Here is a 16,591-nt window from a genome sequence, read left to right on the forward strand (position 1 = left end):
GTATGAGCAAGCAGGCAGCAGGGTTGGGTTGTGAAGGCTGGAGGATGAAATGGGAGCTAAGTGCTTCAGTTTTTCTTGGCTATGGCCAGCAGCAGCTGTTGCACGCTTGTTGAGTGCATGTACTTTTGTGTGTGTGTGCGCTTTAATGTGGATCCAGCCCATGCTGGTGATAAGGTTGGTATGTCAAAAGCTACTGCTCTGATTAGTGTGTGTGTGCGTGTGTGTGTGTGTGTGGCAAGGTGGTCAGAGCCATCAGGCAGCCAAGGGCAAGGGCATGTAATGTAGCCACAGTGCTCGTTCTTCCTCAGTGTTGACCCTGAGGGTTATTTCCACCTTTGCTTCCTGCTCAAGTACTGAATTGAACAGACACTGCAACATGCTGCAGTCAAATCCCAAAGAGCAGCTCCAGGTGCAGTTCTGGACTCACTTACCTGGGAGGGAATGCTGCTGAACTCAATAGGGCTTATGTCTGAATAGACATGTATATCATTGTTCTTTGAAACTCTGCAGCAGCTTCCTCCAAGCCGGAGTCTTCCAGATGTTTGAGATTAGAGTTCCTAGAATTCCAGACTAGTGGCTGTGCTGGCTGGGGCTGAATGGTGTTGAAGTCCAAGGCATCTGGAGGGCACCAGCTTGGGGAAGACTGCCCTAGAGCCTTATGTCTGCAGACCATGCCCAACATCTTTCAAGCAGTTTATTTTAGTCTCCTTGCACTTGGTTAAAACTGGAGAGGAGAGGAGAGGAGAGGAGAGGAGAGGAGAGGAGAGGAGATCTGATCTGTGAGCCATTTTTATTCGTTTAAAATGCTGTTTTGAACTGCATATGCAGAACGTATTCTGCTACATTGTAGATTTTAATATATTCTATATATACTGAGTATTTAAAAATGTACATTTCACAGCACAAAAATGTTTCTTGGTGTTCAGGAAGCTGAGGGTAAAGATAGATAGCTTAACAAAGTTTCCTGCTACCTGCTGTCACTAGAAGGACTGGTTAAAATATGATCCAGAACAAGTGGAGAGGGAAAGAAGTGTTTGGAATGAACTTGATATTATGGATAAGCAACTTGTTTTCCAGCAGCTATTTTGGACTTCAGAGCTCATCTTTCCTCTCCAGTGGCTGGACTGGCTAGTTATTTATTATATTGATATCCCACCTTTTCCTTGAAAGAAGCCCAAGGTAGTTTGCCTAATCATAGAATCATAGAATAGTAGAATTGGAAGAGGCCATGAAGGCCATTGAGTCCAACCCCCTGCTGTTGTAGGACACCATGTTATACCATCCCACTCAGATGGCTATCCAGTTTCTTCTTGAATGTCTCTAATGTGGGAGAGCCCACCACCTCTCTAGGCAGCTGGTTCCACTGTTGTATTGATCTGACAGTGTGGAAACATTTCCTGAGATCCAGTCTGAATCTGGGTTGTTGCAGCTTGACTTGATTATTCTGCGTCTTACACTGGTATCAGTGAGAAGAGATCTTGACTTTCCTCTTTGTGATAGCCTCTGATGTACTTATAGAGGGATATCATGTCCCCCCTCAGTCTAATCCTCTTCTTTATTTTATTTGCTCAACAGTCCTGCGAGGTAGCTTAGATTGAGAATCAGTGACTGGCCCAAAGTCCCTCAGTGAATCTCATGGTTGAGTCTGGAACCTGCTTCTCATACGTCCTAGTTCAGCATTTTAACCATTACTCCACTCTGGCTGTCACGCTACACTGGCTCTCATTGTCGGCCAAAACCTCTGGAGAGCCAGAGACTGACTGCCAACTATTGAACATCAGGAACCCTAATAAGGAAAAGCAGAGAGACCTTGTTGAAGTTGCTTATCCACAGTTAGCACCTGGAGAGTAGACTCAGGGTGCACGCAGGTCATCTCCCATTGTGGAACTCAAAGTGGCCACATGCAGTTCCCAGATGGTCCCCCTCTAGGCTCAGGCCAGCCCCAGATCTGCTTAAGCTTCAACATGGTAGATGCCTCATGTGCCTTCAAACCATGCTCTGGTCACTATGAATTAGCATCCTTGTTCTTTGGTCTTCCCCAGTAGCTGACTGGGTGACTTTCAACCTGGGAGTTTCATTTTGTGGTACTATCCTTATTTCATTTTGGATTGTTTCATAATAGGGTTTTCAAGGCAAGAAAAATCAGAAATGGTTTCCAATGCCTCCTTCTCTGCAGTACTAACCAGAGTTAGCTTGAGCGTCACTGCCACTGCCCCCACCCCCTGCCACGGTCACCTTCAGCTACTGCTGCTGGCACAGAGTTGCCCTTTAGAAGTTTCTCTACCCCCATCACCATTAGCGATATCTGTTCTCTTCCACTGATGCGACTGTTACTCTTGCAGAAGGCGGGTGCTTGTATCTTAGTCTGGTGTCTCTGCTTTGACATTCTGCCTTGGGTGACCCTGCTGGGAAACCAGCCTAGTGAGATAGTCCGGCCTCTTGGCAACATTGCTCTTGGCTTTTCTGACCCTCTCAAACCCTGTCACAACATCAAGGGTGCATCCAAGAGGGGGCTTTCAAACAGAGAATGCTTTAATGAGAGGACTGTCCACTGGCAGCCCTTAAACTAGAGGACTATCTTCCGTGAAAGAGGGTACCTATGAAAGGAGGTACCTTCCAGTGCTTAAGAGGCCATCCTAGCAGTGTCCCTGGCAAGCACCAATGCTGGGTCCTATCAGGCACTTGACTGATAGAACTGCCAGACCTACCTGAGGCCATCCTAAACTCGCACGTTGTGATTTCCTCCACCTTATTCCACTACATGTACAGACCAGACTTTGCCCCTTCTCAACCAGGTGACAATGCTGATCCAGAAGGAACACACTTGTCTGGTTTCTGTTAGGCACTAGAGTAAGACAACAGCAGTCTGTCTTTCAAGAAGTTGTGCTGCAAATGCATGGAATTTTGGGTTTTCCGTATAATTTTGTAAACGTCGGGGCTTTAAAAAGGTTTTTAGAATGTAATACTATGCAGTTAGGACATGTATAGTTTATTCAGAGGCTGAAAACTCACCTGGATGTATGAAAAGTCCATAACAGCGGGCTTGCCCCAAAGCTGGTTGAAAAGCAGCTTGGACTTAACATGTGGTCCAGACCATTCTTCAGTCATGAATCTGTCCCAATCAGTGTCTGCAGCTGCAAAAAGCAGCCACAGGGGCTACGTGTTACCTCCTGCCTCTGTCTCAGTGAAAAAGCTCCTTGTACTCTTCAGGCTTGCCCTTCTCGAGATCTCATTGCACATGTTTGTGAAATGTGGTGGCTGTTTAGCAACTGGCAGCCACAATGCACAGCCTGTTTGTAGAAGGGGAAGTGAGAAAGGAAGCAAATGCGTTGGATGTGGAGAGTAGTTTTAAGAAGACTGGAGAATATGAATATTTGTGCAGCTTGGAAGTGGGCCAGGTCAATTTGGAATAACATCTCTATTTTTATGAACTGGGAAATACGATCTTCACCAGTTGTGACTGCAGGTTACACTGATATTCAAAGGTCATCTTGGCACCATTTGGAAGCCTGGTACAACACGTCCCGCACCCAATGGACTAGCAAGAACAAAAAGAACTTTTGGTCATTCAAGATATTGACACAGCATAGACTCAGCCCAGTGGCTTTCCAAGGAAACTCATGAGTTCTTCTATGGAATAAGAACATGATTATGAGGATAGATTTAAAAAGGATAAATATCCTTTACATGTCTGTGTGATAAATTACTATTCAAAGGGGTAGAAGTCAGAAACAGCCAGGTGTGCCCAAGCCTATATATCTGTACTTAAATAGTTCTTTGGATGATGTTCATTCTTACATTTCAAGTCAGGCTTGTGCTGGTCAAAGCTCAAAGCATGATATATTTGTTAATCTTTCAGGTACCACTGGCCTAAGATTTCTGTTTGCTGTTAAAATATAGTGCCAGCCACCTGCATGTTGCTCTCATCCTTTTACACAAAGGATGGTGATATCTTCTATTAATTCAGAAAGCATTGTCTGCATTCTTTGCTACTCCTGCCTCTTTTTTGTCCCCATAGTTGATTCTTCTTTCTATTTGAGATTACAAGCTCTCTGAGAACAGAGAGCTGCAAATGGCCATGCTGTAACCCCTTGGATGCTAATATCAAGGTATACACAATAATAATAATCAGGGGAAAGCATTAAGCTATACATGTTTACAAACAGCTGTAAGCATTCACACTTTAAAGTTTAGAGTATGTATCTAGTAAGCTGGCCACTTATGAATAATCTACAAAGAGGAGATACCTCACCAAAGAGGGGACAAAATTTGACGACAGTTTTCATATACTAATTTATATGTGTAGATTGCAGAGGGCAATTCTGGGAAATGTAGGGAACATTTTTCACCCTTCCTCAGATTTCCCATAGACAGTTCATCTCACTGCAATATGGAAGCTGGTGACTAGGCAACTTCTGTGCCTGGCTGTTCAGCTGATTGGTAGGCAAGTGTTACACCAGGGCTCCCAGTAGGGATCTTTCCCAATCTTTGGTTTCTGAGACACCTTAAATCAAAATGGGTTTTGATACATGCAGAGGATTCAGATTATCAACAGCGTTGTGTCTCCACTTTCTCTGTGGGAGCAAGAGCCAGCCTTGAGTTTTTCAGAAATGGGGGTCAACCATTGCTTCTTTGTCTCAGAACATTAGACAGAACTTCTGGCCTAACTTTTTAACTTTCCTGTTCTTCCCCCATTCTCTGACTTGCCTGATTTTAGCTCTTCGCCTGATGGGAGAATTCTGGAGAATTCGAAAGCTTGCACTGTCTTTTGTGGACTCAGCAAAGCAAAAGCCTTAATCAAACAGTGCCTATGTGATATTGAACAACAGAAAAATCTGGCTATTGCAACATTTTCCCTATGGTATGGTCATTTGTCACTTGGGTTCTTTGATACATTGGTATCATATCTGCAAAATTTAACATATCTAAAATACAGAGGAGTTTTTTAAAATATACATAGGGTTTTTTAATACAGCTGTCAGCTGTACTAGACGGTTGATTTAACAGAATCCCTTTGGGAAATCACTTATGTCCATGTAAAGCTGGCAATATTGAAACAGTAGCTCATGTGCTATTATTTTGCAATTTCTCGGAAGATCTAAGGACTGAGGTCATTACTCCTCTATTGTTACCTATTCCAGAGTGACCTGTTTCTTCATATATGTCCTTTCTTCTAGAAGATCAAAACAAACAGGCCAGGATGAAAGCTGCAAGATTTGTAACTGGCTCTATTAGAATAAGATCCACTTTTGTTTCAGAGCTATAACTTCTATAGGTTCTCAGAGGCTATGTACAATGGATTATCCAATAATTTTGGTACTGGTACCTAATATAAATCATGGAATGTTTTAGCATAGTACATTTTATTTGTTCTTATTTCTGTACATTTATATTTTACGTTCTAACGCCTATGGCTGATGCCAATGTCAAGGTTGACATGACTTGTGGCATTGCTATTACTGAGTTATGGATTTGAGATTATGTTGTCATAATAATCACATTTTCTAGGACTCCATCTTCCATTGTCCTTGACCAGCTTGGCCAGTGGTCAGGACTGATGGAAGCTGTAATCTGACCAAACCTGGAAGTCTGCAGGCTCCCCAGGCTGCCTTTGAATGACCTAGCACTCTACGTAACTCTATCTTCGTATTGCAGATGGACAACCAACTTTGCATGGCTTGCCTGAAGTGACTCAGGGTGCAGTCCTGTGTTAGTTTAGACAGAAAAGTCCTACCATTCTCAGTATGCTCCAGCCTTCGTAAATTTATGACAAGCACCAGATTTAAACCATGGGATGTCTTGCCTCACAGCTGATTCTTAACTGCTGTGCTGTGCGAGCTTTATATCTGGGCTGGCCACGGTTCATCAGTTCCTAGAGAATGTGGCAATCAGTCCTGCTAGTTGTCATAATTTCTAATCCTTGAACCAGTTTCCTTCTGTAATGTTAGCTGCAATAAAAGATGCCCTGGACTGCACGCCAATGAAAGCAACATTATAAGGTTACCACTGGCTGTATATATCCCTACTGTAGGTGAACCGTTCAGGGTGGCGAAGAGCCTAGCATGTGCTGCTGGCAAATATGAGAGAAGCTTCTATCATGAGAAGATTTCAAACCTGAGCACCAAACTCATCCAAAGAAATGGTTCTTTCTTTTTGTACCATGAAGATTAGGGGAAGTTGGGAGGTGTAGTACATTTCATCGGGAGAGCACCAGTTGGCGGAATGTCAAAATGACATTCCAAATGATGTAACCATTCATAGGACTCAAATCACTACACTATCTCTAACATTATCCAGAATGCCTCATTCTAAAAAAATCCTCCCTATAATGGAAAAGTTGCTCTATGATGAATTTGAAGGGCTCATCTAGTTCTGCCCCAAATGCAAGTAAGAATCCACTCTTTCATGCAGTAAAATGCTTTAGGATCTGGTTATCTGAAGGAGCATTTCCTTCCATATATACCTGCCTGCCCCCTAATATCAGGGTAAGAGATCCTTCTTCTAGAGCCCTCTTTGAAGGAGATCAGGCTACCTGGAGAAAGGCCTTCTCTGTGGTGGTGCCCCGCTTATGAAACACGCTCCCCAGGGAGGTTTGCCTGGCACCGACACTATTCATTTCAGCTCCAGGCCAACCCCTTTTTATTTTCACAATATTTTAAGATCTGATTATCGGATTAAAAAGTGGTTTTTATTTGTTGTTTGTTGCTGTGCTTTATTGCTGATTTACCATCCTGTGATCCAGGTGAGGATGGGAGAGAAAGACCTTTAGTTAATAAATAAATATCAGGGGGCCCCCACTACCCTCACTCCAAATATCACATTTTGAGGTTTCTCAAACTTAAAATCATTAAGTTGACCCACCCTGTGAAACTAGATGGGTATAAAAATGTGCCAAACTTCCAAAGCATCTACCTCCAGGTGCATATTCTGGACAGTAAACTGTTTATTAGAATATGTCCAGAACATCTAGTTCTGAAGCATCCCAGATAACCAAACTGACATACCACATAGAACAAGATGGGAATGGCATGGTGTGCCAACAGTCCTGAAGGATCAACCTTTCGGAACCTATCCAGGCAGTAAATTGTGTATTTTGAGAGAGGGAGAGAAATCTGGAGCATCTGGTTCTAAATTGTAACCTCTCAGATGCTTTGGAACATCAACATCTTATCTATAGTCCTCCTCTGTTTGCATCAGGAGGGGCCAATTCTTCATTCCAGTGTTGCATGAGATGTTTACAGCATTCAGGGGATTCTTCTGTATATAAGTTTACCAGCCCTATACACAAGATAGAATAATGGAGAAGCATTATGCTTCTAAAGTTAATCATGATTGTTGGTGCTTCACTGATTCAGGAATATGAATCTTGGAGGTCCGTGAATGTGCTGCAAGTGGTATGAGCTTCTTTGGCTCTGGTTTTAATCACAGCAAGAGGAGGAGTCCTTCTCTTGCCACACACATTAATCTTCCAGCCCTCCCCCCGTTAGTTCCCATGCTCCTTCCCCCTCTAATTCGAGATCCACGAAACACTCTTCTGTCCCACTTGCTTATCTGACAGCTGCTGCTGTCCCAGAAGGAAGGAAAAAAAGGTTGAGAAGTTTAGCTCCATACCACTGCTTGTGCCTCGCACTTCTCAGTTCTGACTGACAATCTCCGTTCAGCTATTAAAGGAATATTGGCTTTGTTAACTTTATCCTTCTTTTTAAGAGCAGAAAGAGTCTGTACCTCTGTGTACAGAGGAGAGAAACAATTCTAGAGGGGGAGTATAGACCCTTTTGGAGACAAAACGTAATTATCAGTACTATTCTGGTTAAACATTGTGGAATCTAAATCACTGTCCTTATCAGGGCAGCTGAGCCCCCCGCCCCCCATATACTTACTTCCCACAATGATGTCCAAACAAACCATTCTCAAAAAAGTAGTTTTTCATAAGGGGAATCTTGGAGAAATCTGCCATAGCTGTTGCACAGAGCTGAAATCAAGCTTCTGCTTCCCTGCCCAAACCGGAAGTCCTTATGTCTATTGACACCTAGGTGTGCTTTCATGTTGCCTTAGATGAAAACAGCTATTTTTGAGGGAGGGTTTCCTGGTTTTGTTTTGCGGGGTAGGGAGATAATTCAGTTTCCTGAACCTGATTAAGTGCTTGGACAGAGGAGAATGGTTCTTCCACCACTGACAATGATTAAATCCCAGAGTGCATGTATGTCGTGACTAATGCAAGCTCTTCTGCTTAAAATAGGAGTTTGGTGTTGCTTGTACATGACAGCAACTTTTCTATGGCTTCATCTGATTAATAAAAAGTGAGAGAATAGAATGGGAGCAATGAATCTTTCTCCGCTTCCAAGCTTTTTCTCATGCCAGCTACTCTGGACAGAACGATATGCAAACTAGGCCTTATCCACTGTATATTTTAATTGGCTTCATTTTACATAATTGAATCAGCATTGAAACAAATCTGGAGTGTGATGCTGCCAGTGAAGCAGGTGCAGCATATTTTTTTAAGAGAAGATGGGCTTATCAACAGCCAGATGCTGCTCTGAGAAATGTCCTTTTTTCTCAGTTTTATGGGTGTTCATTGGTCCAAAGCCAGCAGCTTCTGTATCTGGACGTTCTTGTTCTATAGCATCAGAAATGGGCTTGTCCTTAATATAGGTATCAGGATTGTTTCCTCTTCCCCATCACTTCTTTGTGAGTTAGGGTTGAAAGAAGAAGGTTTAAAAATGGGTTTAAAAATGAGTTCAAAATGCTGATAATACGAAGCTACATTTGTACCTGGGAAGCCTCAACTTAAATGTATAATTAGGAGTCACTTCTTTTGTTGGGAAAGGATTTAGGATTTACTTCCTTTGTTTTAAAACAAGAAAAGAGATGGTCTACCTCATCAGGCTGTGGTGAAGAAGATGAGATAACATGCTTCTTGTTCTGCCCAGTAGAAATTGGGGCAATATATTTCAGGATGTCCTTGATTTGAGGTTTACTCTTATTATAAGTGTTTATTTATTATATTTTTTATCCCAGTGTTATCCAGTGTTGGTATGGATGGGAAGTTGCTGTGTATTTCGCTTTCGGGAAGAGGTGGCGCCATTGCTGTGCCGAAATCTGTTATCCAATTTCTTAAAAGTTTTCTTCCTTTATTGGAAAAGCTTCCATTTTCCTGTCTCACTTTTCTGAGCATTTTATAATTTATTTTGCATTAGATGTGGTAATTTTTTTGAGCTTGCCTAATTACTGAAAGGCAATTCTTATCTAACAATAAGCCACTAATTGCTAAAATGAAATTCTAGGATTTAACATCCTATGCAACCGTGGGAGGTCTTTAGCAGTCCTGGGTGCTCCCCCCGTCCCCCCGAGACCTCACTGGGAAAAAACTTTTAAAAGCTTGCTGATTGGCCACCAAAATTCAGAGGCAAACTGCTCCAAAGGATTCCATAGTACTCAAAAGGTGAAATTAGACTTGTTTGTAAGCTGCATTTGACTGTTTTAGTGCTGCAAAGCCACTGCAGAGTGCTAAAATGGACAAATGTAGCTCGGAAACAAGTCAAATTTATCCTTTCCGTGCTGCAGAACTGCCACACACTGCTGCTATTTGTAAGAAAATTAATGTGGGGACATGTTTGTAGGTGGTGGAAGCAGCAAGAACTGGAGCAAGGAAGCACTTGGGTTTAGTGCAGCCCTCGAGCTGAGTTGCCCACCCCTGCTGAATGTGTTGCTTCCACTCAAGGACAGTCTTTCCATTGTCTACAAGAACCAGCTGGTTCAATCTCAGAATGTCACCACATGGAAACATGAGAATAGATATGCTGATTTTCAAGTATGTCAGCTCTAGAAAAGATAGAACTTTGAACTTAATGAGAAAGAGAGGGCAAGAGGAAGACCTTCTGAGTCAAACTCCAGATGCTGCATGGAATTCCATAAAATAGCAGAATCTGATCATCTCTGGTTATAGCACAACATGCAGGGAAACTGTCCCATTTTCCTGCAGGCTGCAACACTGTTTATTCCCGGTTAGTGTTTACTACTTACTGCAGCACATCGTAGCTCATGTTTCAGTTTAATTTTCAGGAGCTCTGCCAAAGATGCTGAGGGCAAAACAAACCTCCAACCCACCTGCTGTGACATGTGTCTCTTATTACTAAAATTCACAGAGCTATTTTTATCAACCTTGCAGCTTGTCCAAAAAGTGGGTGGTGACTCTAGGTAGCTTATTGTTAGACAATAACTCAATAGCTTTAATCAGGAGTGGACAGAAGGTAGCTTCCAGTTGTTTTGAGCTTTGACTCCTAGAAGCCACTGCCAGCCTGAGCACTGCTCTCTTGGTTTGGAGGACCCTTGGGCAATAAACCCTCAATGGACTACCACCCTCCAGTGAGTTTACCTTCTCGTTACCATTGTTTCCAGTTGCTATAGCTCCTCATCCTCTTTTAAGTGTGACCTCTTGATTGCTCTAACAGGTAGAGAGCTGGTCAGCAAGTTGGAATCTGTATCTCATGTTGCTTTCACTCATCAACACAATTGTCTGGCCAGAAAAAGATGTGCAGCCTGGCAAACTTCAGGCACCCTCACAGGACACTAACCCTGCTATTTCTACTGATTCAGAGTTGGAGGATGGAACTGCTTGTGAGACTGGGTGTCTGCAAGCCATGACTCAAGGTCTTGGGACACAACTGGGGGAGGCAGTGAACGATATTAGCCCAAAGGCATAAGGGGAGGCAGATCATGCTGACCTTGGGAATTGTGGGAAGTTACAGCCCATGGATTCTTCCAATGGAGACCAACCCATGGAAGTAATGGGCTGGATGAGGGCCAATAAACTCAAGCTCAGTCCAGACAAGACGGAGGTCCTATTGGTAGGTGGTTTGGGCTTTGGGGTAGGGGACCTGGACCTTGTCCTGAATGGGGTAGCACTCCCTCTAAAGGACAGGGTCCGCAGCTTGGGAGTGCTCCTCGACCCAGAGCTGTCTTTGGAAGCTCAAGTGACTGCGGTGGCTAGAAGCGCTTTCCTTCAGCTTCGGTTGATCCATCAGCTGCATCCCTACCTGGAGAACGATTGCCTGGCAACAGTGACACACGCATTGGTTACTTCCCGATTGGACTTCTGTAACACGCTCTACGTGAGGCTGCCTTGAAGATGGTCCGGATACTTCAGATGGTGCAAAATAGAGCTGCCAGGGGACAGGGCGTTGTTCTCATATAACCCCAGTCTTCTACCAGCTTCACTGGCTCCCTATCGAAGCCCGGGCCCAATTCAAGGTGCTAGTCATCACCTATAAAGTCCTTAACGGCTTGGGACCTTGATATCTAAAGGAATGTCTGTATCCATACTTGCTGTCCCACCCCTTGAGATCGGCGGCAGAGGCCCTTCTCCGGGAACCCTTCATGAAAGATATTAGGAGGGTGAGTACCTGGAGGAGGACTTTCTCTGCGGTGGCACCCCACTTATGGAATGCGCTCCCCAGAGAGGTCCACCTGACTCTGTCGTTATTTGTTTTTCAGCACCAGGTAAAGACCTTTTTATTTAAATGATATTTTAATAATTGTTGATTTTATTTATTGGTTTTAAATTATTGTGCCAGGATGTTTCCAGATTTCATATGTATGTATTTGTATAGATATTTATTTATATGTTGGAAACTGTCCCGAGGCTTATGCAATGGGACGGCATACATAAATTCCAAATAAATAAATAAAAAAATAAAAATAAACCCCCTTTGGAGTGCACCCATTGGTCTGGCACCAACACTGGTGTGAACTCCAACTAGGGGCACAGTGGATGGAGTGGTGGCATGCCTATTTCCACAGCATGGCTCCTCCAGGGTTGGTACACAGGTGGGCTCATAAGGAAAGATCAACAGACTACTTTGAATATTCTCAGAGACTCTTCTGAAACAATCAAGATCATTAACAAGGAAATGGTTTGAGGCTGATGTTTGTTGGAGGGAGAAATGTGGCTCACAAGACAACAGACTGGTGAAGAAACAGGTTGTAATATTGAAAAGGAGAAGCTGTTCCAAGAGGTTCTCATCAGTGGATGCCCAACTGTACCTACTCTTGATGTGAGTGAGTATGGTGGATGATCAGGATTGCTGTGAGTTGAAGTTCAGAACACTTGAGATCGCCAATCTACTCCTGGCTTAAACTTTCATACAAGAACTTAGCAAGTTGACTTTTAAAGATCTCTTTTGGGGAAATGATGTGTCTGCTCATCAGAATTGCTTAATACTCATTTGTACCTTAAAGAAATTCTAAGGAATAAGGGGAGAAACCATGGGAGAGGATTGCAGGTTAATTTGCTTCAGGACTTCTCTGATTCAGGATCCAGAGGTCAACATTGGAATAAGCATTTATTTTGACACCCAGGACAGTCACTTTGATTCCAAATTGGGAAGATATGTGAGGACAAACCCTTCTGAATGGATAGGACCAGCTGGCTCATCCATTCCCTGCAATCACAAGAAGCAGCGGTAGAGATTTCCATTGTAGCAGTCAGAGACAGGGATAGAGAAATCAATCAATTTCACCTTTCTTTTTTCCAGTCTTCTGTGCATCTAAGTCTATATGACTTTTTTCCTTATATGTACACATTTTCCTCAAGCAGTTTTTCTATATAGTGCATTTCTGATCTTCATTAATATAGAAATTTTCTTGTTGCACCTAATGTACACATTTTATAACTTCATCACAAAATTCAGAGATGTGCAAATGTCACAGTTGAACTTCACTTGGCATATTATATTATTACTATCACTATTACTGTTCTCTTACTGCGTTTATATCCCACCTTTTCCCCATCTTGTGAAAAACCCAAGGTAGTTTACAATAGATTGATTTTATCCTCAGAACAACAATAACCCTGTGAAATAGGTTGGGCTAAGAGACCGTGACTGGCCCAAAGTCACCCAGTGCACTTCATGGCTGAGCGGGGACTAGAACCTGGATTTCCTGGGGCATCAATCCAAAACTCTACTACCACACCCCACTGGTTCCTTGAAAAGCAAACAGTTAAGCAAGTTTTCATTAAAATGTGAACCAAATGATTTTCTCCCCTGTCATTACTTTTATGGGAAAGCCATCCCAAGAAAGCTTGGAGTGGCATGCTTGGTTTTAGTGTGAACTTAACATTCCATTCATCACTAAATAGATGTTGAACAGAATTAGATGGTTTTTTCAAAGCATTTCCAAACCAATGGTGCTATTTCAAGTGTCTGCTGTTGTTAGCACACTGGCAATATTAAAAACAGGTCTTTGAGCACAAAGGTTGTTATAAAATGTAATGAGAGCTAAGAGTTAGAATGTTGGACTGAGGACTTGAGAGGTTCTAGGCCACCCTCAGCTTTACCACTAAACTTGGGGTTCTGAATCCTGGGATTTTGATTGAACCTAAACATATCAGCAGGTTGGCATCAAGTTATAGATGGGTTCTTCTCTGTAAATATGCCATCCCAATGCTGAAGTGGTGATAGATAGTAAAGATAGAGGACAGTACCTTATATCACCACTGCTTTTCTGTTGCACCCGCAGCTGGACACTAGTACTGTCCAAAGCAACCCTGAAATGAGCTGAAATGTGGATCCTGTAGTCCTTCTGCCTATCCTGAAGGAGTGTGCGGCAGTGTTACAGCAGTGGTGGATCCCACTAGTAGTTGGCACTATTGGATACCCAGAATATCTGCAATGCAGACTTACATAATTGCTTTAACTCTCAATCCTAGGTAGCTCAGTTCTGTGAAGATAGCTGGGAACACTGATCAGGGAATTTTCAGCATTGATTCCCCAAATGCTGCACTTCTCAGAACTGTCAGTGAAACCCTCAACAGTGGAATTGTTATAAAAGTAATACATTTTTGTGTTACAGATCTGCTCCTAGGTGACTAGCAGAACAAAAATAATGGTTGTATTTTTCATAGGAATATTGGTTTTTCTTTTTGCTCTGTCACTTCTGTGTGACAATAGAAGAGAATTTAGTCCAACTGCAGAAAAGTTTGTATTTGAATAAACTTCCCTATGTGAAAATGTGAAAATGTGGAACTGGAACATGTACTCATAACATTAGTAGATTGCACAAATAATTGCAGCCTGAACACACTTTAAGTTCTTATTTGCAGTTTTATTGGAATTTATGGGGCAAGAGAATGGACAATAAGAAAAACAGCACACATTTTTCTTGCATTCTTTTATTTTTTTGAGTAAATTTTATTATTTTCTACAAACTAAAAAAAAAGAAACTAAAAAACATCAATCATCAGAAACATCAGACCTACTGGGTCAGCCCTCTATTTTTTTTATAGCAATCCATAGACATATTCTTCTTGCATTCGTTTAGAGCGCAGTCCTATGGCTAGTAGACACTGTTTGACTGTCCATAGGAAAAGTTGTGCAAAGCACTCCAGGGTCACAACAGGGGCCCCATCTTCAGAAGGCCTGCCTGCCATCCTCACAGCTGGTGTGGTGCTTTCTGCGGCAGCTGTAGCTTCAAAGCCGGAAGGCTGTCCTTGCAGCAGGTGCTTGGGGTGCAGGGAAGGAATGAGGCACGGACATTCTGTAAAGCAAGGACAAAACATTTCGGTGGCCAAAATCAGCTGCTTAAATTTCTTGGAGGGTGAGGCGAGTGGAGCACTCAAGCATCTGCAGTCCTCCTGCATTCAGTTGGAACATTAGCCACATTAGTTGCAGCTCTTACTTGCTCAAAGTATTTGGTCAGCACAATCCCAGGTATTATTGCAGTGAGGCCACACTGGCCAATAATATTAATCTTCCACCACATTTTAGGGAAAAAATGGGCTGAGACTTCGCTAATAATGGCTTTTCTAATGCCACCCTACCTGGAGTTTAAGTTATTCTAATATATGAACCAGAAGCTTGGAACTAAACTGCTTCTTCTTCCATTTAATTAGTTTTCCCCTCTGTCTGCAATCCTGAACCCAGTTTATCTGGGAATTATGAGATTTGCAGTCTGATACATCTGGGGGGACTGAGGTTGGGGCAGTCTGCCCTCCATCAATCCCAGGCATTCTCAACCCCCAGGAACAGGTGGGCAGCGAAGGGGAAGGCAGACTCCCCCCCCCTCCATTTTGCAAATGTGAGCTCTCCTCCATTCATGGAAAGGAAGCAAAGATCCAAGCCATTCTCTGTATTGCTATGCTATGGTACATTTGCTGTCTGCCCCAGAACTGCAATCTTTCCGGTGAACTTTTGCCAGGAATTTCGGGCTCCAGCTGGCTGAAGAACAGCTGTATCATCAACATAACGACAAGCCATTTCTTCTATATCAGCAGTCAAGGCTAGAGGATGAGAAATTTAATTGGAAATTTCTTTCACACACAACAATCAATATTTCTACATGGTCAAAGTTGTTGCAGAGATAAATCACCCTGTGGGCCATCTTTTGTTATGGTCTTGGCACAGTCACATGTGCAGTTCTGCACCCATGCACGCAATACACACACACACACACACACACACGAGAAATATTCGGAGTGAATTAGGGAAGCTTGAGGATTCTGTTCTGTGGAAATTTTAAAGCAAACAGACCTGCTCTGCACTGCAGGTACTAAAAAGCTCCTCAGAAAGCAATAATCTGTGTTTTACACTTTTCCAAATTTGGTGGTGTAGTTTTCAGCTCTAAAATATGTAGTTTAGAATAATGGCCATTTACAGTGCAAGCCCAGTGCATGTCTGTTCAGACCTAATTCTCATCCATATGTAATTATGAATTTTTGTGTGGATCTAGGCGTTTGTCAGATTTACATCGGTATACCTCACCCTTTTCATAGTCTCTGTGGAAAGGACCACACTGGCTGAAGGCTGCAAATTGACCTCACAGAGGAGGAAAGGGGATGGTCTGGGGGGCAGGGAGAGGAGGAAGCTGGACTGACAGCTTATGCCATTTCCAAATGGCACCCTTCCGCTAGTCAGGGGGAAGTGGGCTTCTGGATGAAATGAGTGACAGAAGTGGAGATTGACACTGCTGTGTCTTGCAGCATGCATTGCTTGCTCATCAGCCTTTGAGTTTGGAGGCTTTGTGTGCAACCAAGGTGGAGAGCATTGGACTACATGAACCGTGTCACACACGACAGTTTCTCCTTCCCTGCCTTCTTCTATGTTCCATTGTACAACCACTAGATGGTGCTGTGGTTTAGGGGGACTGCACAAATAGCCTAGGGCAGTGATGGGAAGCTTATACAGACCGAGTACCCAAACTGCAACCCAAACTCATTTATCGCAAAGTGCGAACACTACAATAAAACCTGAAGACTGAAGTTTTAGTTTAGAAAAAGTAACTCTCAGCCAGTCCAAGCAGATATATATATACCCTTGGCAGTGCACTGACCAGCCATGCGAAAGCGTGGATGAGTCGTGGCTAATGAGTCATGGCACGTGACATCGTTGCCTGGCGCTGCTACTCCTTTCTGAGCATGCACATGGCCCCTATGAGCGCTGTTATCTGATGCTTGGCTGCTGGGGAGATGCTGGGGTGTCTTGGCTCACATGCCGACAGAGAGGGCTCTACTTGCCCTCTGTGGCACACATGCCATAGGTTCGCAACCACTGGCCTAACCCTGCCCTGGTACACTCCCCTAACCCTAATATAGGGC

The sequence above is a fragment of the Varanus komodoensis genome, unplaced genomic scaffold (assembly GCF_004798865.1).
Source record: "Varanus komodoensis strain SLA01 unplaced genomic scaffold, ASM479886v1 scaffold2, whole genome shotgun sequence".
Taxonomy (NCBI): Eukaryota; Metazoa; Chordata; class Lepidosauria; order Squamata; family Varanidae; genus Varanus; species Varanus komodoensis.